This window comes from Paramisgurnus dabryanus, chromosome 15 (genome assembly GCF_030506205.2).
Source record: "Paramisgurnus dabryanus chromosome 15, PD_genome_1.1, whole genome shotgun sequence".
In the NCBI taxonomy this organism is placed as follows: Eukaryota; Metazoa; Chordata; class Actinopteri; order Cypriniformes; family Cobitidae; genus Paramisgurnus; species Paramisgurnus dabryanus.
In genome coordinates, this window is record NC_133351.1 from 7693182 (window position 1) to 7720885 (window position 27704).

Consider the following 27704-nt stretch of genomic DNA (forward strand, 5'->3'; position numbering starts at 1 on the left):
GATTTTTGCTTACCCATTGGCAGATTTTTTGCTTTTTTTATGCACAAAATCAATTAAATTTGATATTTTTGCTCATTAAGAAAAAGCATCTTAATTTTAAGAATTTTTAGATATTTTTACTGAAAATAAGACAAAAATACTATACTGCAAAAAATTATTTTCAAGAAAAAAATGTCTCAGTATTTTTGTCTTGTTTTCAGTAAAAATATCTAAAAATTCTTAAATTAAGATGCTTTTTCTTGATGTGCAAAACGACCCAAGAAAATAAGTCTAGTTTTTAGACCAAAAATATCAAATTTAAGTGATTTTGTGGATAAAACTGAAAAATCTGCCAATTGGGTAAGCACATTTTTCTTGTTTTTTTTATTTTTATTTAGTGTTTAAGAAAAATGTTCAAGATTTTTTGCTTACCCCATTGGCAGATTTTGTGCTTGTTTTATGCACAAAATCAATTAAATTTGATATTTTTGCTCATAAAGAAAAAGCATCTTAATTTTAAGAATTTTTAGATATGTTTACTGAAAACAAGACAAAAATACTAAGACATTTTTTCTTGAAAATCATTTTTTGCAGAGAAAGTAAGAAAGTCAAAAGCGCACTTTTCAGTTGCGTGTTTCAGACAAATACATTTTTTTTTAACAGGAGCATGAAATCTGCATTGTCGTACAAGCCATTCAGCAAAGAGCTTATCATCACATCCGGTTGTATCAAAAAATAGAGGAGAGCATTTATTTATGTGCGGGTGGTGCAAAAAATTTGCAATCCCATAAGCAATCTAGAGCAATTAACACAATGTACATATTCCCTTTGTTTTTGGTGTGCACACATAAGTTGCTGTGAAGAAAAGTGTCAGCTAAATGCCTAAATGTAATGTAGAGAATTGACAAGATATATGATAATATCTTAAGAGATCAAGACTAAATCACTGTAGCTCTGCTTATCGCATTAACCTTACAGTTTTATGTTTAAACCTATATCTAATTTTGAGATAACAAGCATCAGAGTTTGATTTCACCTACTAATTTTGATAAATATGATTTCAATCTCAGACATAAGCTTACTTGGGGTCACATATGGCAGCAATTGACTCATCTGTGACTATTGTCACTTCTTCAAAAGTATACTGACATACAGCATTGAACCTTTAAATGAAACATACCTGTCAATGCCATCAAGTCTCAAAGTCTCAACAAAATGTTACATCCTTGCCACAGCAATATGCTGCAGGGGTCTACAGTGCATCCATTTCTGTAAATGACTGTGCAAAGGTGATAAATATTACGGCGCACCAGTGCGAGTGACTAGATAGAAGCTCATGAATGCATTCATAGTTTTCTGTCACGTGACAGGTGCAGAGACCTGGAGGGCAAAACATAACGTGCCAGCCAACACAAGATGCTACACAAAACCGCAGCACATGCTGTTCAATTTCCATCCATTTTTTTAAGCCAAGATGTGCCAACAAACTACAAGTTGTGGGCACTTGCGATCAATATACAGCACTCTCTGCAGCATTTGAATTGCTGAAAACTATTTTAGTTTGTTCATGAAATAATTTTCACACATTGTTGTGATTATTTTAATTAAATCTTTTGCAAGGTTTACCTGCCAGTAAATATTAATAACAAAACACGTATTTAAAAGTAATTAATGAATATATCTTTCAAAAACTGAATATTCTTCATAAGAAATAAACACAATAAAGTCTCTGAAAAATAACTGAAAATAAAAATGCAATAAAAATAAACTGACTCTACCAGAACAGGCAATTAATAGTAGCCAATACTACTAAGGTCATATTAGTACTGGACGACGCCCGTTCGCTCTCTTCCATTGGTGAAAAGTGAAGCCCTCAGTGTCCCGATACAGCGCTGACATCTTGGGTCTTGAGTCTGCGCAGTAGCGATTTCGGGACCAGTCCTGTGCAGTAGTGAGCAGGAAGTAAAGCCGCGAAAGCAAGGCTCGCAGAATGCGCATATCACAGCTGTCAATCATGACGTGAAGCCACAGTTTTTATAGCATTAAATTACTAACTAAAAACAAACTTATTTTAAAAACAAACACTTGAATTTACACCAGCGTGATAAAAACTACAGTAAATGACAGAAACCAGCTTCGGAAAATGTGTAATTAAATTGTTTAGTTGGTCTCAAGTCCCATTGAATAACATGGGGAAGCGGGGTTTATGACCTATACTGGGACCAGTCACTGGGGGGCGATTGAGAAGTTTTGGCTTCACTTTTCAGGGCTTGTGCGGCACACTTGGTATTGAATGGCTTTGCAATATATCGCATAACACTGTCAGTTAAGGAGTGTCATCTGATACCGTCTTGTTTATACAGTACAGGCCCTGCAGCTCCCCCTTGTCTTTTTTAATAGTAGCAGGAGTATATAGGCAGACGCAAACGGAATTCGCGCCCACAGATTTCGGCAGAAAACTCAGCGGAATTCCGCGGATTTAATGCCCGTTATTGACAAGCACACATATCCCGCACTTGAGCGTGTTAGTGAGAAGTAATCTCATTGACGAGCAGCACACATACATAGCCTATCCTGCACGTTTGTGAGCCGTCATTGACAAGTACATTAACCCTGCGCGTGCTGTTTGCTTGCCCGTTTTAAATGATAGAGAGCACAAACCCTTTGATACTTGAGATGTGAAGCGCAACAGTCAGCACATGATCGTTTCAAATCCGTTTACAAGACAAATGCTGTTGTTGTTTAATATAAAGTTTACATTGCGTTGTAAAAATGATGAAATTATCTTCATACATGCTAATTTCATAATGCGAACGTATTAACACAAGCTTTTTATTCTGCTATAATATTTAACACTATAAACAATATGTTATTTTATTTACAAACTATAATTCTGTATTGACATGCACATAAGGTTCATTTTGGTCCCATTTGATCTCTTGCGCACAGTTGCCGTCGTCGGTCTCACTCTCAGCCTCCTTCCTATTACGAGGTGTTACTGTAAAAAATGCGCTACACATGGCATTTAAAAATACTGGATGGTTTATTTATAGTTCGAATACAGGTATTTCACGTCATGTTCGAATGCATATTCGAATATCGAATAAAAAGTGACAGCCCTAATGACCATTTTTGTCCACAAATGTGTATAATCCGTGAAATATAGATATATTGTCCATTGTTTACATCAGATTTCACATGCACATCTTGTAATAGATTATAATATACAATCTGAGGACTATTTACATCGTAACACTTGTATATGAGATTACACTCGCGTTCAAAACCAGTGCTCAAACATGTTTGTAAAAGTAGGCGGGAGTATAATGCATAATATCCAAACAGCGCTGTCAAATATCGTGGCGTCATCTGACTCGCTCGTTCCTCCAATGACTTCATGGAAAAGATTGATATACAGAACGTGTAGCCAATTAGATGTGACGTTTTATTTCCTGGTATGGAACCGGCATTTTATACGCTTATATAAGGATAAACAATAATATGAACGAACGTTTATGCATGTAAACAAAAGACTTTTATTTTGGGTCTGACTGGCACTTAGAAAAGGCACTAGTCTTACAAAAACTCTTGCAAGAACCTCGTTTTTGGGCCTATTGACTTCAAACGTCAAATATAACTTATTTAGACTTGTGGCTTTGGCATCATTGCATTTCTAGATTTCACACACATATTTATCATTAAGATTTTTATGCAAAAAAAAATTATTACAATGTATACAATGTAAAACATTGCATTACACAAAATAATGTTCTTTTTAGCAACATCATATGACCCCTTTAAATTTGATTAAATGTTCATTTCAAACATGTGTCACCATTTGTTGCTCTTTCTAGGAACAATGAAAAGACAATGTTTTCATGCTAATCTGTGGCATATTATGTTACTGTCTTTCTATTTAAAAAAGACTCTTATGCTTTTAGAACTGTGCTCATAAAACATGTAAGTGCAGTGCCAAAAATGTCTCAAATCAAGTTAAAAAACAACTAAAGCACATCCCCATGTCCTTCACCTAAACCCAAAAAGCACATCATTCTGGTGTTTCCACATAATAACCCGCGAGCAAAAGCGGATGGTGTTTGCAACCACTAGTGGATCTTAAGAAGAAAATATGGGACACAATCTCAATAATACACATATGAATTGGTATTGCTGATGGCTTAGAAAATTGATCTGACCACTCTGCACTTTCAGCCTATTGCTAGATGGAAATGAAGTCACCATCCATTCAAATGAAACAGCGCACGCTTCATAGTGGCCTATTGTGTGCTCGCTTCGAATAGCTGACACCGCTGTGACTTCTATCAGGAAATGCTGGGCTTTTGAAATTGTCCTCAACCAGACAATAAATGATTGACAGTTTGCTCTGCCAAAAAATCCAGCCTTAGACCAGCACAGTTATTAAAATGCAAATATTAAAAAGCAATACTTACATGCAAATATAAAATAGTTGATTTAACTGTTTTTAAGTTATGATACAGTACAATTATTCATGTTAAATTAAGACAAAAAGCTTTATTTTAGAGAATGCACTGCATGCTTCCCTTTTTTTGCCAATATGCGCTGACAGCCATCAAACTGTAGCCTCTCATATACCATCATTACCTCCCTCTGGCCTTTAAGGTTGTATACTGAGGTCCATGTGAAAGAATCAGCTCTATATCTGTGAAAACTGAATTACTGCCGGCTCAAGCTGAATGTACCCGCGGTTACAGAGCCAAAATATCATGATCAAGAGTACCAGGAACATCAGGACACATACCAACAACGGCTAACCCACTCTCTCCTTTACACATATTTCTGTCTAGACTACAGATGAGAATACATCGTTGTGTTGGTTTCACACTAATGACAATACAATAGATTGTATCAACACTACACCGGAGACACCTAATAGCCAATTAGTGGCAGTTTGGTTAGGAAATACAGAGAAACTATGTGTTGGAAACATGAGAAGGATCTTTATACAGACATAGTGCCACTTTTTCTGTATGCAAACAACTTTTTTTTATCATTGTGCCATTTTGAGACTTTGCATTATTGGGTACATATTCAAGGCTGAAATTTACCAGTAATGTCAGTGCCGTCCAATTTTTCTGGGAAAATTGGAAATCTAAGTGGCACCCGAGGTTCTGCTTACTGTTGATGGTAGATGTAGGTCAGACTTTGTCATATTCAGATGGTGATGAATGACACACATTTCACATGAGACCAGTGTTCAGAAAACATATTCAACTTTTGATGTTACAAATCACAGAACTTCTAACGCTTTTATTAATGCAAAGAAGCACGCGTGTGTCACAGTACTGAAGAGATGACACATAAAAGAATAGTCAGATAGGGCCGTTGTGAAGAAAAACATCACTAACTACAAACTAGTCCAGCGTTTATCCCAAAGGGTTCCCGAAAGAGATATCACATGCATCGGACGAATCTAGAATTCTTCAGAATTCGCATCAGAAGAATCACGAGAGGGCATTAGTGACCCAGATAATAAAAGTGGACTTAACTGCAAACAGTGCAAAATGTAGCATTTGACACAGCCAACAAATCATTGCATTTCTTGGAAAAACAAATCGAATCCTATGTTGTTCCTAGACTTTTTATTATTGAAGAGCACCTTATATTGCTAAAAAACAACGTTATTTACAATGTGTCTGTGTGGTTTATGCACAGCAAAATCACCAGTGTTAAATCTACAACCCGGACACCCGGTGGTACCCATATATACTTCAGGAGTGTACATTTAAAGGACAAGTTCGGTATTTTACACTTAAAGCCCTGTTTTCAGATTGTTTATGATGAAAAAGAACGGTTTTGACTAAAATTTGGACATATGGCCTGAGAATTTTTGGGTGTTTGTTGATCACCCCACACCTCTACAATGGCTGCATAGGTGCACTGGAACAATCCTTCCTAAAATGCATTAAACTTTCGTTTACAAAGACGTGAAACTCACCGAGTGGTCAGGGGTTTTCACTGATATGCTCACACAAAAATCACTGCAAAAGATGCTTTCTACCAGGTTTTATCGTAGTTTTTGTCCAACTCCATTGACTTGTATTAGATGTGCAGTGAGGTACGGTATTACTCCGCGCCGGGAACTTTGTTTCTATTCTTGCAATTGGCAAAGGTGGATTATCGCCACCAACTGGGCTGGAGTGTTTATTATTCAAGCTCTCAATGGAAGAATGTACAGATGTGAGGCGTTTGGAAAAATAGGTCCACAAGTTTACAACAAATGGTAAAACAGTTGTTGGAAAGCATCTTTTGCAGTGATTTTTGTGTGAGCATATCAGTGAACACCCCTGACTACTCGGTGAGTTTCACGTCTTTGTAAACGAAAGTTTAATGCATTTTAGGAAGGATTGTTCCAGTGCACCTATGCAGCCATTGTAGAGGTAGAGGGTGATACAACAGAAACAGAAAATTCTTGGGCCAATATGTCCAAATTTCAGTCAAAACCGTTCAATTTCATCATAAACAATCTGAAAACAGGGCTTTAAGTGTAAAATACCGAACTTGTCCTTTGACACTGGTGATTTTGCTGTGTGGTTAAAAAACACATTATTTTCCACATACCATACATTTTTGTAACTAGAGATTTCCTTGTCTTCCTGAAAGCACGGATTTTGTACAAAACTGTCCCTGATTGGCCAGCTAACCTGTACGTTGTGATTGGCCTGAATACCTCTGACATCAGCTGGAAATATGACGCTCCTTAGGATGTTTGAAAAGATTCACTCACAATTCAATGCTTACAGGAGTTAACTTAGAGGCTGTGAGTCCGAAGCAGGAGGGATTATGATAATAATAATAGTAACTCCTTATCTGAAATCACTGTTGGTCTGAGTAGTTTAAAACATGCATTTGAAAAATCAACACTCATCAAACATAATCATTATACATATTCTTTATTATCATGAAAATACCTGAAAAGGTTTGAAGAACAGCAATATAAATATATCCTTAAGCCATTGCATGTCATAGCTGCGTGTGTCTGGTTCTTCGTCTGCAGCGCATATTGAGTTTTTGCACGAGATGCCCTTTGGCTTTTGGACGTAGTGGCATTTCATCGTAACTCATTGAGAAGCATAGCAACGATCATTGGCCGATATATCAGTGCACCTCTAAATGACATTTACGGTATTTTTAGCCAACGGCTCCGTGAGAAGGGCTTTAATAGAACATTTGCACAATTTCGCGTTAAAGCAATGAAACTTTGCAAAGCCGTGCATCATTTATCTCCATATATTTCTAGCTTCGCTCTTCGTGCATAGCAAGCATCATCGGCCAATTTATAGGTGCACCCCTAATTTAGGTCAGTGTCTCTGTCTACCAACCACACCTTTTTTGCCACGGTTTATGCATTTGATGAAAGACAAATATTTACCTGGTATTTTGCACCTGGTTACTTTTGGTAGTTCTTGTGTTTCATGTTTAATTTTTTTTACTTTAAATGCAAAATACACTTGTTATGAATGTACTTTAATAGAAAATACTTTTTTCCAAACTATTTGTGTTGATTTGTTATATAAACAAATGATTTATTAACAAATGATTTAATACAATGCTTGACAACTTTTGTAATAACCAGTTTTTCCGGACCTATGAAAATGATGAGAATTCAGATTTGGACCTTTGAATGTAAACTGAGAACCCCTGCACCTTTTTATGTTTTATTCATGTTTTATTCATGCTCATGTTTCTATAAACCTATTTTACTTTCGGTTCTCTGTGAAACACAAAAAGCTTTATCAGGTATCAGCCATGAAATGCTTAAGTAACTTTACAGTCCATGGCAATCAGTCCTTAGTGTTGGACTAATGGGCTTTAAATGGAGTTAAGATTGCATTTAAAATGTCTAATTGAGAACTGTTTAGATAGACGCCAGGGGCCGTATTCACAAAGCATTTTATCTTACCACTAAGAGTACTCCTAAATCGCACTAAAAGATTTTAGCTAGGAGTTTTCTCTTAAAAGTTATTCACAACGCCTTTCAGACCTACTTTTAGTAAGGAAAAATGATAACTCCTAAACTAAGAGTGAGTCTTCGTTGCTACGGATGACGTCAGTTCTCATGCACGAGCTGCCTCGCAATGACCACGGTGATTGGTTGTTAGATGACAGCTGTCATGCGTAACATAACACAGACGCACCAAATCATGGAATTACAACATTGAAATATGTCTGTGTCCTACACAAAATAATAATAGTAATGCCATCAAAATGCATTTATTAAAGAAAAGTCGTGAATGAAATTAAATTAAATCAAGGTAGCCTAATACCCAAATGAAAACCGCCAATTGCCTAATAATAAAAAACGACATTACATTAACACTTGCTTGATTAATTGACATCCTATTAACGTTAGCCTAAATAGACTACTTAAAGCAAGGAAATGTTGCCCATATTGAAGAATCCTAATGTAATAAATAAATGACGGTGGATTATGAACTCGCCAAAACGAAAAAGAAAGCCCAACTGGATGCAGGATCAGTTACTGCTGGAAAAAAGAAACGTAATAAAAGGGAAATTCGGCACTGATATATCAAGCAAAACTAAGCGTGAGACATGCGAGACAATGATGCGCGGGTCAATGTACAAAACAACCGGCACCCGACCAACGTTTTCAACTAACCCGCCCGCAAGTCGGACCGCAAAAAATCCGCGGGTGACCTCAGGCATCCGCTCATTTCGGATCAACCCGCGCATTACTGATGGGAGAGGATTTGTTGCAGATCAATGCAGCATTCCCGCTTGTGTCGCGGACCCCGGACGACTGCGAGAGGCGGTGGTATATGCATTACAATCGCAGTAGAGGGTTGAGATTGCAGCATTTAAACAGACTAGCATGGCAACAGGTATGCCTATAATATTAAATATTTAATTTCATTATTTTTTCATGTAATTCTAAAAAACTTCCTGCTTGCCATGAATGTAATGAATTATGAAACAAATGTTATAAACAATATGCTTACATTAAAGTGTGCTTTTAAGTATTTGCAATGCTTTTGAGTTGGTGAAACTGTCCATGTTAAGGAGGATCAGCACCTAAGACATTTTAAGATCCTTTGTGAATAGGTCTTAGTGAGTTAGGAGTCCTCTCGACTTCTTTTAAGCTGTCCCAGACTTAGGTGCTACTTTTAGGGCTAAAATGCTTTGTGAATTACTCTTAGTGAAAAAAATTAGGAGTCCTAAATTTAGGAGTGACACACCCAGTATTTTTAGGAGTTGCTCCTAAATTCGCCAGTTAGGAGCTACTTTTAGCCTTAAAATTCTTTGTGAATACGGCCCCAGATGAATTGTGTACATGCACACACATATAAGCATGTAGTGTGTGGCCAACTATAAGTTACTATTTGATTGACTGTGATAATCAATCCGCATAGGTACAATGATGAATTAAAGGGATAGTTCGGCCAAAAATGATATTAAACCCATGATTTACTCACCCCCAAGCTGTCCGAGTAGCATATGTCCATTGTTTTTCAGACAAACACATTTTGGATATTTTTGAAAATGTTTTAGATCTTTCCGTTGTTTAGATGTAAAGTGCGTTTATCCTTCACAAATTAAATCCAAACGGCTCCAGGATGATAAACAAAGGTCTTCTGAGGGTAATCCATGCGGTGTTGTTGTAGAAATATCCATATTTAAAACTTTATAAGTAAGGGATAATGTAGAGGCAGCCGGTAGTTATTGGGAAATAAGCCCCGACAGTGTGATCAGGACCCGACGCGAAGCGGAGGGTCTTGTATCACACTGAAGGGGCTTATTTCCCAATAACTACCGGCTGCCTCTACATTATCCCGCTTATTACACGGCTACTTGCCACATAAGAAAAAAAACTGGACATGAATATGAATTTGAAACATTTTATTGGCATATTTGTTTTAAATTAACATTTTTATCCTTCCGCGAAACTTTGCACAGATGCATAAAATGATCGTAATACCTTATTAAGATCCTCTGCTTCATACTTGTCTGTCTCCATTTTTTTCTCTTTTAGCCAGTCTTTGAGAAGTTTTAATGCCCATTCTGTATTTTTTGTGTGTTGGCTTCGTAGCTGTCATGCTCTATTTTGTCAAGTTCAGTCTCAGTAAGCTCTCTGTGTCTTGTCGTGGTTGTCGAGTGTTTGTCACAAGATGGCGCCAAACAGACAGTAATCTTTATTGATCTTTATTGGCGCGGAGCGATTTTACTCGTGCAAGTAGTCCGGCTATGCGTTATTATTTTGGAGCGGTTATTATTTGAAAATAACGAACCTGCTAATGTCTCAACTGACCAATCAGAATCAAGCATTCTAGAGAGCCGTGTAATAAATGAAAATAAATACCTTCTGGTAGCGCCGCCATCTTAGACTCCTCTGTATTCAGGAGAGATTATAAGCGTTGTGTACGCACTTTTCTTAGTGACGTATGACAAATTCGGAGGGCGGGGCACAGAGCAGCAGCAGAGAGCCTCCGTAGGCTGCGTAAGCTCTCATCCTGAATGCGGACGCGACTAAGATGGCGGCGCTACCGGAAGGTATTTCTTTTCGTTAATAAAGTTTTAAATGTGGATTTTTCTACAACAACACCGCGCGGATTACCCTCAGAAGACCTTTGTTTATCATCCTGGAGCCGTTTGGATTTATTTTGTGAAGGATAGACGCCCTTTTTTACGACTTGAAGGTCGTGGACCCCGTAACATTACTTTTAATCAACTGAAAGATCTAAAACATTTTCTAAAATATCCGAAAATGTGTTTGTCTGAAAAACGATGGACATATGCAACTCGGACAGCTTGGGGGTGAGTAAATCATGGGTTTAATATAATTTTTGGCGGAACTATCCCTTTAATTTCTTTCAGAATCATTTAAAATAAATTACTAAACAAAAGACAGATGGAACTATGTCCTCTTTAAAAAATAAACTTTCCTTTTGATTTCCATAGAAACAAAGAACAGATTGGACATATGGAAAGATACATTACTAAATTGGTGTACAAGGATGGTGCATACTCAATCAATATCTAATCAGCAAAAAGGAACAAGGTGGCCAAATGTAAATACAACTTTAAAGGCTAGGCCGTTTAATAAAACTCTTGCAGGAGTGACAGCTGTGAATATGACAGTTTAAATGTCACAGACCGCCAGTATGATACAGGTACTGTCCTCAGAACTGCTCCAAAATGATTTATCTTTCTGCTGTCATCAACAATATAAGCTCACACCATATGACGGGCGTTTTGTCTTCATTTGCTTCATGTGCAGTGGTCTGAGTGCTTCTGGAATGCACAAGCCAAACATTCAGAGCCGTGTTAATTCTTGAAGATGTCAACACCTTTGAGATGTTATGAACTTCTGGCACTTCCGAATCTATTCGGATGGAAATCTCAATTAAAAAAAAAAAATGCTCATTTCCAGCTCTCCAAGAGTTAAACATTTGATTTTTACCGTTTTGGAATCCATTCAGCTGATCTCTGGATCTGGCGGTACCACTGCATAGTTTAGTATAATTAATTGAATCTGATTAGACCATTAGCATTGCGCTAAAAAAAGTTTCGATATTTATCCTATTTGAAACTTGACTCTTCTGTAGTTACATCGTGTACTAAAACTGACGGAAAATTAAAAGTTGCGATTTTCTAGGCAGATATGGCAAGGAACTATGCTCTCATTCTGGTGTAATAATCAAGGACTTTGCTGCTGTAACATGGCACAGAGAATGCAGTTTCCGAAACAGTTCTGTGCCTCTGAGAAGTAAATGTGACTTTTAAAAAAAACATTTGTGTCGTGGTATACAGGAACTGACTTGCCACTGACTTGTTGCGCCTAGAACGCAAGTAAATGCTTCTTTAAGCACTTTTATATTTTAAAGAAACGCGCAAATTACCAGGAAATGACGCAATTTACGTGTATATTTACAGCTGGTCTATTCACACTGTATTATTATTACCTGAGGTTTAAACTTTTTTCTTCTGACCTTTTTACAAAAGGTAAAAGCCGCCGTAATCTTTACTGACATTGTCCGTAATGATTACTGACATGGAGCATTCAGACAGGACTGAAATCACTGAGAAGCTCTGATAAAAATTGCTTTAATCCACATCCCTATGTAAAACTAATCCCGTCCAAATAGTACTAAAGATAACTAAACCTAACACACAGATTTTACACAAACTACACAAGACTACATGCAATAGTGCACACATCATTTATGACACTAACAAATAAGACAACAAAAACAAGGCACAATCATAGGGAATGTAACAAGTGTGCAAATGCGTGGGATCAAAGCTAACTGTTGATTAAGTGCATGTGATTTTGTGTGTGTTTGTAATTATTGCCAGTCCTTCATTGTAGTCCTTTTTCAAGTACAAAATGTTTTCTTCAAAGACTTAAAAAGAAGACTTATGAGTTTACTGAATGACATTCCTGTCACATGTTAAAAGCAGTAGTGATGTGTATTTCCAAATTTGCACCATTTTAAAAGAAAGACTAACATAAATATGTCGTTCTCCCTGGATACTGAATGAGGTAAAGCCATTTAACCCTACAACACGCTGTAAGTCACAGTCCTACCACAGCTTCAGTGCCAATGTTCTGTCACCAGCAGATAAAGAGTCTCAAACCCAGCCCAGCACAAAAAAGTCTGGCTGCTGTTGAAACCAAGCATCCAAGAACCAGACACAACCCTCCTATATATTAAACCAGTTGCAAATGCTTGATAATAACTTAGATCAATAGTTCCAGACAACTATCACTCCAGGAAGAACGCTACGAAAGACCGACTATAAATAGTGCAGCTGCAGACTTCAAGAGATCCAAATCAGTCTAAACCTTAATACTTAAAGAAGCCCTTCACGGTTACTGTTCTTTTAAAGTCACAGCTTATAACTTATAACTTGGGGGCGTAGTTTAAAGAAAGGTAGGGGCTTCATTACTGCTTGACCCAGTTAAAATAATTGATTTCATGTGTCAACCGAGTCGAGTTAAGCTGAGCTGTATTTTAAAAGAGGCAGAATGGAATTAATCAGACTTTAACTCTGAAGTGCAGACAGTGAGACCTCTGGCCAAAACCCCACACCCACTGCATTCACTTTATCGATTAAACCGTACCTGAATTTTAGCATTTCAACGAGAAAGACTGTCTCTGCCAGCGGCATCTATCAGATAAAAAAGAAAATGGATAAGAATGGATACTTTCCACATAGAATAGGGAAATTCATATGTATAATGAATACAATAAGGAAGGTTTATAGGAATTATAAAGCAAAAAAATTATTTGATCCACTTGACAAAGGCTTGACAAATATTTTGCACTTTGTCTCCTGAAGAGAAGGTTTTATTTCTATCATCTGATAAATCCAAATTATTCTTAATTTTGACATTTGGAAATTATTTGTATAAGTACATGCACCTGTAAAAATAGTTTGTGGGTTTGATTCCGGTTGAACGCACATGCTGATAAAATCTATACCTGTAAGTTGCTTTGAATGAAAGTGTCTCCCAAATCAGCCTGTAGCCAGAGGAGGTTTGGAAAGTTTGGACGAACATCCCCCTGCCAAAGGTCCAGAAAGTGTAATTTTAAATTATGTTGGCAAATACAATAAGGATAGCCCGATGGCTCGAGACCAGCATGAAAGATGCTTGGGCCATTTGACAAAGCTGTCACTTGCCAATTGGGCCAGTGCATGACCGTCACCAAAGCTATAATCATTTGCATGTGTTTTGATCAAGGGCGTCGGAAGCAAAAAAAAATGGGGGTGGGTCTAAAGCTTTTACTGGTGTAGATGTCTTTTTCTTGTATTCTGGTGCCTTTTAATTAAACAATTGCTTTAAAGGTCACATTCTTTCTGATCCCATTTTTAAAACCCTAGTTAGGGGCTAATCACACCAAATGTGCTTTAAACGCTTGGAAATGCAAGGCACAACGCACTGCCTTTTTTTAAAAAAAAAAAAGGCGCCTGCAACTGCCATAAAAGCTTCTGGTGTGATGAGCCCCTTAGTGTGTAATGTTGCTATAAGAGCATAAATAATACCTGTAAAATGATAAAGGTGAAAGTTCACTGCCAGACGATATATTTTCTTTAACAGAATTCGCCTTTCAAAGCCTACGGCGAACGGCGGTTTGGACTACAGCCCTCTACTTCCTGCTTTATGACGTCAGTAGAACAGTTTTTTGACTAAACTCCGCCCACAGAAAACGTCAGTCGCCAGCTAAGCTAACGGCAACCTAAGCTGCTATTGAATCACAACACACTAAACAAACTACACAATCAGAACTCGTTACATTTTTCTGAAGGAGGAACTTCAAAGAACAAGGAAGACATCAGCCTGTTTTGAGGACAGTGAAAACAGCTCTATACAGATAAGTAAATTGTGTGAAAAATACAGCGTTTTTCACACGTGAAACATGAACACATGTTATATTGCGCACTGTTATCACAATCAACGCTTCAAAAACACAGAAAGAACAGGAGCTTTAATAGCTTAAAAACTTTGCTTACGTTGTTGTGTCGCAGGAGTACAGTTAGTGAAAGTAGTAAAAACATGAAATAGAGTTTAACTTATATAGACTCTAAATGGGCCAAGTGGAATGGATTTGAGGAAACAGCAGGGTTGAAGTCAATGCTGTAGCTAAAATGTTGTAGAAATATCCATATTTAAAACTTTATTAACGAAAATAAATACCTTCCGGTAGCGCTGCCATCTTAGACTCCTCTGTATTCAGGAGAGAGTTTTAACGTAGTGTACGCACTTTTCTTAGTGACGTATGACAAATACAGAGGGCGGGGGCACAGAGCATTAACAGAGTAGCCTCTGTAGGCTGCGTAAGCTCTCATCCTGAATGCGGACGCGACTAAGATGGCGGCGCTACAGGAAGGTATTTATTTTCGTTAATAAAGTTTTAAATATGGATATTTGTACAACAACACCGCGCGGATTACCCTCAGAAGACCTTTGTTTATCATCCTGGAGCCGTTTGGATTTATTTTGTGAAGGATGGACGCACTTTTTTTGGACTTGAAGGTCGTGGACTATGGGTGGACCCCGTAACATTACATTTAATCAACTGAAAGATCTAAAACATTTTCTAAAATATCCGAAAATGTATTTGTCTGAAAAACGATGAACATATGCAACTCGGACAGCTTGGGGGTGAGTAAATCATGGGTTTAATATCATTTTTGGCCGAACTATCCCTTTAAAAACGTACTAGAGACATAAAACCAAAGTGTCTATGAGGTACATCACTCTCCAGAACCTATACTGTTATTTGCTTTAAATTGTCTTTTGTAGTCAAACACGCTTTCAACCTCCATTTGATCGGCTGAGATGGTCACATATCTTCCACTTAACTAAACAAAACCATAACCATAAAACAGAAGACACATCCTATTAAGAAACTTCATAAATACGAATAAAAAAAAATCGCATTATCTTATTTCTCTTCATTATCATCTTTGCTTCTGGTCTGTCTACTTTTCTGTTTGCCAGGTTCCATTATATTGAAGCATTTGCTTCTGTCTGAATGTAAAACAGAAACTATTATAGCTATATGCATGGCAGGTGTTTATATATCTTAGTTTAGATGTTCCTTCGCTCAACGGGGGCTGATAAAAAGAAGAGTAAAACGGAGATGCTACCTTTGAGCACCGCAGGGTCAGTTCTCCCACTGATCCTTCATCTTGCATTACTTGGTGTCACAAAATACACTTTGAAAAACAAACATGGTCATTTTCTGTGACAGCGATGCTAGGGTGTATATCAATCTTGAAATATTTACAGCCGCCAGAATTTCTCCAGTAAATAAGGATGGAAAATGAGCACATTACCAAATGCAGTGCTGACCAAAACATGTAGTTATATCCATTATTATTATTTTCAAAAGAATAACCTGCGGTGTGTTATAATACAGCAGCCTATTTATCTGATTTTTGCTGGATTTAAATTTTTTGGCAAATATGTACACAAACATTAAAGGGGACATATCACGAAAATCTGACTTTTTCACGTTTAAGTGGTATAATTGGGTCCCCAGTGCTTCTATCAGCTTAGAAAATCTGAAAAATAATGACCCAGTAACTTTGTTTTGGTAAACCATTCTCTGCAATCATGTGAAAATATACTGTAGGTCATTGAAATTTGGCTCCCTCTGTGATGTCGGAAGGGGATAATACCGCCCCTTAATCTGCACTATCCAACCACTGCACTGCAATTTAGTGCAGAGATCAGCTCATTTGCATATTAAAGGACACACCTACAAAGTGGCAGTTTTAACGGCAGGGTGCATGATCTCTGATAACCAATGTTGACATTTGAAGTCACCTAAACAAACACGCCCCTACCCAGAGCCGATCCACCCTATACACAGAGGGTGCCCCTTGTCTTAACTTCATGCAGTGCTGCACGGACCAGCTGGCAAGTGACATCATTTTGCCGTGCCCGCCATTTGAAATTATGCAGTTGACGCGCCTACATGCGTCTTTTTTCGGATATGGAAGTCTTTCATACGTGTTAAAAAAATGAACACATTTATTCATGCAAGATGTTGTGTGACTCCTGTTAGCATTTTAAAACAATGCACATTAGGTCTAATGTTTGCATATTAGAGAATTATTCATATATTTTGGTACGTTTATCTGTGGAGTCTGATCATGCCTTAGTTTTTAAACACAGTCTGTTGAGTTGTTTGGTATAGTTTATCTGACAGCTATTTTGGTTTTATTTTAATCAAAATTTTCCTGATGTTCCACATCAAAATATTTTTGGCAATAGACCTTCTTTTCTAAGTACAAATGTAACAGATTAAGGGCTTTTAAGAAAATGCGTCAAAAGAAGTATTCTGATGAGTGTCACAGTAATGTAAGCTACATGTGGCAAAAATGTACAGCTATAAGATAATACATGTTTTAGTTAACATTTTATTTTATAGCTAAATTTAAGCAGAGACAGTGAATGTTTTTTACACGATGACAGGGCCCCCTCACAAAGTTGCTTAGGGCCCCCAGAAGGCCAGGATCGGCTCTGCCCATACCCCAATAGAATCTGGACCTTCTTTTGATAGACCCGCCCCACACATACGCAAACGTGTGTCAGTTAGTAGACACGCCCCTTACTGCTGATTGGCTACAAGTTTGTTTTGGTAGTCGACTCAACTCCGAAAGTGTTTTTCAAAAATCATGCACCCCACCTACGCACTCTGGGGACACCAAAGATTTATTTGACGTCTTAAAAAAGTCCCCTTTAAATGTCCCCTTTAAAATTTCACAGTGCGAATACTGAAAATATGCTGGTATTAAAATTCATATAAAAATCATTGAAGATCTTTATGTGTATGCAAGGGATAATGTATAGGCAGCAGGTTATTATCGCAGAAATAAGCCCCGACAGTGATCAGGACCCGACGCGAACCGAAGGCTTACCTAAAGATAACAACCTGATGCCTGTACATTATCCCGTTTATTACACAGCTATTTACCTCATAAGAAAGGCAATGAGCATTAAATATTGATTTTAAAATATTTCATTTGCTTATTGGAAGAAATGTGAAGAAAACCTATTTGCTTTCGGTTTTAAAATAAGACAAGATGTTTAAATATCACAAACACATTATTAATCATTTGTAAATACAGTATAATGCTGAATATATTATTAAAATACATATTTATATTTAATTTTGTGTAATATTAAACTGTACCTGTCAAAATGATTTGCAGCATCTGGGTTACTGTGTGTTATTAGTTTTGAGCGGTAGTTATCCCAGAACCTTGGAATGTCGCTACTGGCCAATCAGAATCTACCATTTTAGAGAGCCGTGTAATAAACATTGCAGAACACAGGGGCGAGATCCTAAACCTCCAAAGGCCAAGCGACCAAGCAGACATGACTTTGGATATGTGGATATGATATTATTAGTAGTTTTTCCCTTTAGTCCAAACATTGGCTGTTTCTCAATTCCAAAAACGCAAAGAACGGACTTGTGTTCTCGTGGAGACTGGTCTTGCCAGGCGACCTCGGAAGAACGAACTCAGAAGGTCGCGAGAACACAAAACGCACTTGTGAGAATTGAGATGTGTGCGATCTTCCTTTTGGTCACGTGACCAAACTCGATGCATCCTTGATATCAATAACTCATCCGGGTATTTTCATGCGTCCTCTGTACTTGTGTTCTTGAGGATTGGAATTGAACTTCGACTGTTAATGATGGCGTAGAGCGAGGACACAAGGACGCAAGATCACTGAAGAACGCATATTAAGAAACAGCCATTATCTAATTTCTGGTTAACATTTCATTATATCAAAAATGCAAGCACGGGTCTCATTATACTGGTTTAGTATGGCATAGTGGTTAAACAAGTAACTCAGGAAGCTTCAGATTCAAACCCCAAGAAAGACGATCGATAAACCATCACAACTGCGCTACAGGCTCCCCCAATGGTGCTGTCAATTGCATACAGCAAAGTCATTTTGGATAAAAGCATAAACTAGATGACAAAAAAAGTACTAAATAGTAGTAGTAGTATTATTACAAAACTGCTGCCATGTTTTATATAACCAGCTTTGAATTATTTCACTTTTACTGGAAATGTCCTAAACAGTCTGGATACCAGAATGAGCTCACAAACAACATAGGAGGTGGACTCCTTTTATCCTAATGCATTCTACAGAGTGCTATGCCTCAAACCGCAAGGGCAAGCAAGGTCTCTGACTGCATGAATCTGAAGTAGATAGATAAATCATATGAAAAAGCAAAAAGAGATCAAGCGATACAAAGACAAAGAGATTACGCTTAGACATACACATCGAAGTAAGCATGTTACCTAAAAGTCGAACCTTTTGCAATGCTAAAGCAAAAAATAAGCTATTGAACTATGATAGCTCAGACATGAAATACTGCATTTTCATAGAAGACTTTTATGGACACAACATACCTGTACTAAAATCACTGAGGTGTGCATGTAGCTTAGACATAAATAAAAAAAAATCGTCAACTGAGAGAAGCTATGCCCTGTTGCTTGGACTACGATGAGCTTCACTCACAAGGTCAGATGAACAGAATGGTTGACATCAATCACAGTCTTTAATATCGGACACTGGAGGAGATCTGACAGATGAAGAGCCCAGTAATAAGAGGAAAACATCTTTGCCTAGCTTATAAAGTACAAGCAAGAAAAATAGAGGTTGCCAAGATGTCTTACAGCTGCTGCAAGTGTCTAGCAGCTGCAAAAGTGCAAAGATCTACAATTAACAAGACATTAGTAAGAGAGATTTGGTGCACGCTGAACACGTTAACATGTGCACCAATAGTGTGATTATTTCCAATAATTATAATAAGGATTTAATCATAATAAAATGTTCAACATGCAATTTTCATTATTCTTATTATTCACCAAGAATTGTTTTTTTTTTACGTAATGCACAGCACAAATCATCTCGGTTAGGTATGTAACCCTCGTCCCCTGAAAAAGGGAACGGAGATGTCACGTCCTGTCGACACAGTCTCTGTTCCATGGCTGACTTAGGCCGTGCACTGTTGCCAGCTTTCTCAGCGAAAAATCAAGCTAATGATATTGCACCTGATCCTCGTTTAAATACCCAAGCGGCGGGGCAATGCTGTCAGATGCAAATATCTGCATGCCAAGTTCATTGGCGTGTTAGTAGTTTCTCGAATTAGATTGGTCCTGCGAGGTGCGTTCCCCAATTCGTCGGTCACGACGTGGCTTCGTAGTGACCGACTGAAAGGAAAGGTGTGTTACTGGCCACCATTTTTTATATTTTTAACGAGGACACATCACAAAAATCTGACTTTTTCTATGTTTAAGTGCTATAATTGGGTCCCACGTGCTTCTATCAACCTAGAAAATGTGAAAAAGATCAACACAGTAACTTTTGGTAAACCATTCTCTGCAAGCATGTGAAAAAACAAGTCCTTGAAATTTGGCTCCCCCTGTGATGTCAGAAGGGGATAATACAGCCCCTTAATTTGCACTATCCAACCACAGCACTGCCATTTAGTGCAGAGATCAGCTCATATTTTGGCTCACATCTACAAAGTGGCAATTTTAATATTTATAAATTATCTGTATGGTATTTTGAGCTTCACATAAGCACTCTGGGGACACCAAAGACTTATTTGACATCTTAAAAAAATCTTATGAAATGTCCAAAGTCAAATGCCAAACATATTCCTATGGATATATTTTGTTATTTAAAAGAGATCTATCACATCATTAGGCTAAAGAACGGGGCTTATCAGAGAACAGTACTGATACTGCTTTTATGATCATCAATGGGCTTAATGTGCATTAGTAAATACAAAAACCCTTATTATGTAATCACATCAAATCTTACAAGATTAACAAGATTAATCTCTCAAGATAAAACCATTGATTTTATTACATTGTAACTGAGAAATCTCCCATAATTATATAAATTGCACAAAATTGAAAAATAAAAAAATTACATCACCAAAATAACACCATTGGTTATAAGGAGAATGTTGTTTTTATGTTAGGCTCAGTTTAACTTGATTTGGTGCTTCCAGAACTGCAGAAATTAAACACTTCACCTTTAAAACAGAGTCTTGTCAAGTGATTTTCTGCACTTGGAAATACCAAAAGATCAAATAAGTACCATTAAGTTTCCAATTAAACCTTTGAGGTACTTTATGTTATGAACTCTTATGGTACAAATGTGCACTTGAAAAGGTACCGCTAAAATTACAGCTTCTGTAGAAGTTGTTTTATTTATAGGGTGCCCTTTCATAGCTCAAGGGCACTGTACCTTTTTTCTGGGAATGTGCATGTAAATCAACATCTCTAAAATAAAAAATTTTAAGGAGATCATCTCATGAAAATCTGACTTTTTTCATGTTCAATAGCACTATAATTGGGTCCCCAATGCTTCTATTAACCTAGCAAATGTGAAAAAGATCAACACAGTAACTTAGTTTTGGTAAAGAACATGTGAAAAAAAAACGGTCAATGAAATTTGGCTTATCCTATGATGTCAGAAAGGGATAATGCCGCCCCTTAATCCAACCACAGCACTGCCATTTAGTGCAGAGATCAGCTCATTTGCATTTAAAGAAAACACCTCACCAAACACCCTGGGGACACCAAAGACTTATTTGACATCTTAAAAATGTCTTGTGAAATGTCCCCATAATTGAAATCGAAGAAGATCTGTTGCTATAATTGTTCTCCAAACGAATAAGAGTATAATACGAACAGAATAAAAGAGATATGGTTTAAATATCATAAATAGGAAATATGTGAAAAAGTTATCATAGATCCAAAAAAGGTCAATGGTTCCTGAAGCTAACATGGGTTTATCCTTCAAACCCTCAGTAAAAGCAAATTTTAGACCTTTGAGGTGGCAAAGTGATGAGCAACAAAATGTCAAAATGAAACAAAAACACTAGTATTTATCCATGATCTCATCTCAAAGGATAGTCGACCAATAGGCAAAAGCTGTGTAGTCATTTACAAGCCCCTATATCATTCCAAAGTTGTACAACCACAATTGTACCATGGAGGACAAGAAGATTTAAAGTTGACTGCAGTTTTATGTGGAAATGAATTGTGATGTAAGGCATAATTGAAGTGACTAAGCCCTTATCTCCTTCGGGCAGTTTCCCAGACACGAGGTGTTTCTCAATGTCAAGGATACTTCCTTGGCAGGACTGGTCTTTCCAAGTAACTTCCGTAAGAGGCTAGGCGGACTCCTCTTAAGCATTTGGAGAACACGTAAATGGAACAGGCTAGCAAGTGCACGACACTGCGTCATTACGTCAGTGAAAAGATGTGCTTTCGGCGCTGCGTGCATAGGATTGTGGGTAATTTGAAAGCGGGTAATTTGAAAACACAAAGGCTACACATATGCACCCTTTGCTGTATATGGGATATTTTTCGAACGAAGGACATTGGAACAGTCCTTCGACGGATGTCGATGACGTAGCATCCTCGAAATTTTGGCTTCTGAGGATCCTTCCTTGACTTTGGGAAACACCTAGGGGCGGTTTCCCAGACAGGGATTAGAATAGTCCAAGACTAAAATACATGTAAACTGAAAACAACTTGCACTGACATATCTTAAAATACATCAGTGCCCTTTGTTTTGCTTCAAAATGCACACAGGTAATGTTTTCAGTAATGCATGTTTGTTAAAACTAGTTATATTTCCTAATTAAACTATAGTCCTGGCTTAAGATAATCCCTGTCTGGGAAACTGCCCACTAGGGTTCTAGGTAATCTAGGACTAGGCCTTAGTGTTTTAGCTGGTGGATTAAAGGGGACATTTCAAAAGACTTTAAGATGTCAAATAAATCGTGTGTGTCCCCAGAGTATGTATGTGAAGTTCTAGCTCAAAGATCATTTATTATAACATGTTAAATTTGACACTTTGTAAGTGTAAGCAAAAATGTGCTGTTTTGGGGTGTGTCTTTTTAAAATGCAAATGAGCTGATCTCTGCAATAAATGGCAGTGTTGTGGTTGGATAGTGCAGATTAAGGGGTGGTATTATCCCCTTCTGACATCACAAGAGGAGACAAATTTCAATTACTTATTCTAACACATGCTTGCAGAGAATGGTTTACAAAAACTAAGATACTGGGTTGTTCTTTTTCACATTTTCTAGGTTGATACAATCATTGGGGACCCAATTATAGCACTTAAACATGGAAAAAGTCTGATTTTCATGATATGTCCCATTTAAATAGTTATTACAAGCATACCTTACAAAAAATATTTCAGATGTGCATTGTGAGACAATACAATGACACTTATGTATGGTATGTCAGTGAAAGTTGTTTTTTAAATTGAGCCAGCTCAAACATGCATTTTAGTCTGTGACCCTATGCAGGAAACTGTCACCTTATCCATAGTATTAAAGGCGAGTAATTTAAGTTTAAAGTTAACTTAAATCAGTAAAAGACAGACAATGACACAATTTTCCTTTTTGGGTGAACTGCCCCTTTAAGTGTGCATGCTTTATTTATGCATCGATTGAAATTACTGGAAGAAAAACCACAGCACAGCAATGTTTGTGCTGATTTACACTGCCAAACTGTCTTGACAAAGGGCAACCAAGGTACATGAAATGTCCTGGCTTGCAAAACAAAAGAAACAGAGAGGAGGCCGGGGTTGCTAGACGGGGCCAAAAGTGCAAGAAGAAGCAGCAGCGGTGGGTGGTGATGTGTTTCTTTATCTTGACACTCCAATAAAGAAACCAGAATGCCATACGTGTTAACTGACCTGCTTTTCCAACAGTATGAAAGGCCATGCTGAAGTAAACACGCTGGCTTTGAGAAAACAGTAACAGGTCGATTGCTTTCGGATAGGTTTAACCTATTCTTGCTGATGGACTGTACAAAGACAATTTCAGTTTAAATTTTATGTGGTGTTGATAGGTCTTTTTGCTTGCACCCTGTGTCCAATGCCATTTTACAGTAAAGACACAAACTGCTAAAAATCCATTTAAAAAAATTATAATCATTCCAAGTTATAGCAACTTTTGCATTAACTGGACGTACAGATATTTTTTCCACTACAAATGAAAATAAATATTCTTAAATGGTTCTTTGCGGTGATGCCATAATTAAAGGATTGGTCCATTTTCTTAAAAAAAAATTGAGATAATTTACTCACCACCATGTCATCTAAAATGTTGATGTCTTTCTTTGTTCAGTCGAGAAGAAATTATGTTTTTTGAGGAAAACATTCCAGGATTTTTCTCATTTTAATGGACTTTAATGGACCCCAACACTTAACAGTTTTAATGCAGTTTAAAATTGTAGGACTCTAAACAATACCAAACGAGGCATAAGGGTCTTATCTAGCAAACGTCCTGTGACGCGCCATCGCAACCTCACTTAATTGTGTAATGCTGTGGAAAGGTCATGTGTTACATATATGAAACGCACATCTGCGGACCATTTTAAACAATAAACTGACACAAAGACATTAATTAGTATCATTCCACATACAACAACGTCGGAACGGTCCTCTTTCTCCACACTTGTAAACACTGGGGCGTAGTTTCGCATTCGTCATCTGTGACCTCTTGACGTGATGACGTATTACGTGAGGTCGCGCTGGCGTGTCACAGGACCGGAGATAGACGTGAAGTTGTAGTTTAAGAGTTCTTTTTTTTCTTGCCAAAAATGACAATCGTTTCACTAGATAAGACCCTTATGCCTCGTTTGGGATCATTTAGAGTCCTTTGAAACTCCAATTTTAAACTGCATTAAAACTGTTAAGTGTTGGGGTCTATTAAAGTCCATTAAAATGAGAAAAATCCTGGAATGTTTTCCTCAAAAAACATAATTTCTTCTCGACTGAACAAAGAAAGCCATAAACATTTTGGATGACATGGTTTTGAGTAAATGATTTGGATTTTTTTTAAGAAAATTGACTAATCCTTTAACTATTTTAAAGAATCTTTCAGTCTATGGTTCCTAAAAGAACAACTTTTCTTATCTTTCTATAGTCTGCAGAACAGAAGCAGCTAAAACAAAGTGTTATATTGTCCAAAGTCACACTGTAAATGTAGCTGACAGTGTATTAGAAATTATTTCAACACTGAAAAAACAATTTTAATGACTAAAACCCCCTGAAGGTGAAATGTGATAGATCTCCTAAAACTCAGTGGGATTCTGGTTTAATTTCCCTGAAGGTCAAAACAGAGGCTATTCACACAGAGCATAAACACTATGATTATCCAGTACTCAATAGCTATTGTGTGTATTTTTCCTTAATTACAGCATAAGTCTGACAAGCAGGTGCAAAAGAGCATTTTAAAGAGACACTGGGATAACAACAGGATTGACCGTGAATGAACTGCCCCAAAATTGCACCTTTCAAAAAAGATGACTGTTTTAAAGATCACTTTTAAGTGGCATTTTCATATTTTCCAAAAGGGCAAATAAATGTATTAGGTTGTGTCCCATGCTCCCCTACATAAGTAGGGGACCAAAGCCCTTACATAACACAGACATTAGAGAAAATATACGGAAAATGCATCCGGGATTTGTCTGGGATTGTTTGATATTTGGTAGGGCTGGGACAGTTGTAATTACCACCGCGGTGGCGGAGTGCGACCTGTGGTCGTGATGTATGCCCTGTGGTGGTGTGCACGTCACAAATTATGAAAAATATAAAGTACAATCTTGCCCAGTGAGATGTCTTCAGGTTCGTGTTAACGCAAACAGCCAGCAGACGCGGAGTTAATGCGCTATTTAGAAGGGAAGGCAACTGATATCAGTGATGATAATAAACCAGGCTTGATGACATATATAGCCTGCATATGCGACCTCCGGACCTCCGAACGCGTTTCAGCGCAGCTGGAAACATTATAACCCCAAAAAGGTTTCTCACTTGTTGTTTAATGAGTGGAAGTACTAAACACGCCGATATGCGCCGATCCCCTAGTGCTCCGGGACTCGGGTTGAGCAGCCACCGAAATGGCCAAGCACATACGCACAGTTGCTTCACATTTACTTCACATGTTGTGTCGGAAACCACATGTGGGCGCTTCAGAGCGTCTTTTGTTGCTAAGTACCTAAGCAGTGCTTGACGCTGTGACGAGCACCCACCGGTTGAGAAAGAACTCGGCGCCTATGAACACACACGTTTGTTAAAAACTGTATATCTGATCTTCGTTTACATTTTTATATTTCAAAATATATGTATGCATTATGTATCAGACCTATGCAAGCACCCCCCCCCCCAAACAAACACACAATCTATAACCACCGCACCACTGCGGAGAATTTGTGCATTTGTGGTGGTTGTAAAAAAAAAACTGCCACCGTCACAGCCCTAATATTTGGTTCATTCACACTGCCAATGATTTGACGGAATCTGTGTGTGCATTTACACAGATACCGTAAAGATCCCCTAAAGACACGCAATGTGTTTAAAGTCCTGCCGTTAGTAGGTGCACTTGGTAATGTCTGAAGTTTGCTTTTCAGGGTTTCCCGCAGCACTTTGCAGTTCGGGCGGCCCGCCTAAGCTGGGAAACCCCACCGCCTTAACCAGGTTGTCCAAAAAATAATAATAATAATTTGCTGCACAAACGGCCGTCAAGTGCATCTCAGAAAAATAATGCGGACGACGAGATTCACAACGCGAGCGGTCATGCGCGCCACACGGCCGAAATGACACGGTCCGTCACTGTCTGGAGGGAAACTAGCCAGTTGATAAAACATCTTGCGGTGTGAAGCGTGTTCGCGCTATTCCCCCGAGTATGCAGGAGCGATAAAGACGTGGTCCGTCATGTCTGGAGGATAGCCAGTTGATAAAACGCGTGTCCGCAAATTTAAAGTAGGTTAGCTGGTGATTTTGTTGTTTGAGTTCTTCACCTGCTAGCTAGGTTGCAGGTGCCTGTTATTTAGATTTAATTGTTAAGGGCTTTTGCTCACGTTGTTTATGTACATTATTTACATGCTACAGTAGTTACTAGCGCGAAGAGTGACAAGCTCCCTGATATCTGCTTCAGTCCAGTTTACAGACATTTCTCGTCGTGAATGTTGATCTGCATGTAAATCCCTCATTTTTAAGAGCTGAACCATAACCATAAGAGGGTTTTCTGGGTATCTTACGGCAATTTTACTATTTTTTTATTGATTAATTTATTTATTCAATTAGCATACGCTTTTATCCAAAGCGACTTACAATTGCTATACATGTCAGAGGTCGCACGCCTCTGGAGCAACTAGGGGTTAAGTGTCTTGCTCAGGGACATAATGGTGTCTCACAATGGATTCAAACTCGGATCTCTCACACCAAAGGCGTGTGTCTTATCCACTGCGCCATCACCACCCATACTAGGTCCTCTTTCCGGGAAAGATCCCAGAACATTTACGAAACGTGTATGCGTTCACATAGAAACTTGTCTGCCAATTTTACGGATATTTTCTAAGACCAAAGTGCTACGTGAATGAGGTTTAAGAAGTACATCAGTCTGCCAAGTTTGGGTTTGATTACTTGATGGTAAAAATTTCATCAAAATAAATTTCCAATTAACCCATCTCATGCTAATTAAAGGCTAAGCCAATTTTCAAGAATAGACAAATAAATAAATAAATAAAATAGAAAAAAAATATTAGCACCAGCCAACACTAGATTTATGTTAGATCAGACAGGACAATTTTCTTATGTTGGGAAAGGATTGATTCTGGCAACACACACATGCAGCAATTTTCTTATTTATCATTTACCCAAACTCCTGCCGTTTCACAACAGTATGACAAAAAAATTTGAATCGCTGTGGTTGTATTTTAACGCAATTACTGTACAATGCATGAAGGTATTCAAGCTTAGAAAGAAGCCACAAGCACCATAAAAGCAGGGTAGATTTCAGTGAATATAATGCTGAAAATTATGGTCCATTTCCCACAAACAAAGCAATTGTATGGCTTCAGGAGACTCGAAATAAATTGCACACATGGTATTGGACTACAATGATGCTCTTTTGTCTTTTTGAGAATCATGATTGGTTCACTTTCTGTTCAGTGCAATTGCATTAAAAAAATTTGAAACGACACAACCACAGAAAATGCATTTTTTTAGGTAAACTGTTCGTACTGTGACATGTAGTCTATTATATACACTGCATTTCCACTTTCCAAAAAAAAAGATGAAGCACAGTATACCTCACTTGTCACTGAAGAAGAGGGTTTTAATAATCCATCCCCTGAGGTCATTTTCTCCA

At 37.8% G+C, this 27704-nt stretch overlaps 1 protein-coding gene across 10 annotated transcripts in view; it reads right to left on the bottom strand.

The window, feature by feature from the left end:
* gulp1a (GULP PTB domain containing engulfment adaptor 1a) overlaps positions 1-27704 on the bottom strand; it is a 95391-nt gene that overhangs the window by 56722 nt on the left and 10965 nt on the right. Inside the window, exon 2 of one of the 10 annotated variants that reach the window (XM_065252176.2) lies at positions 13103-13149. The exons of the other annotated variants lie outside the window; for them this stretch is intronic. The gene's annotated coding sequence lies outside the window, so the exon portion shown is untranslated. The remainder of the gene's footprint in view (positions 1-13102; positions 13150-27704) is intronic. 10 annotated transcript variants of the gene reach the window in all.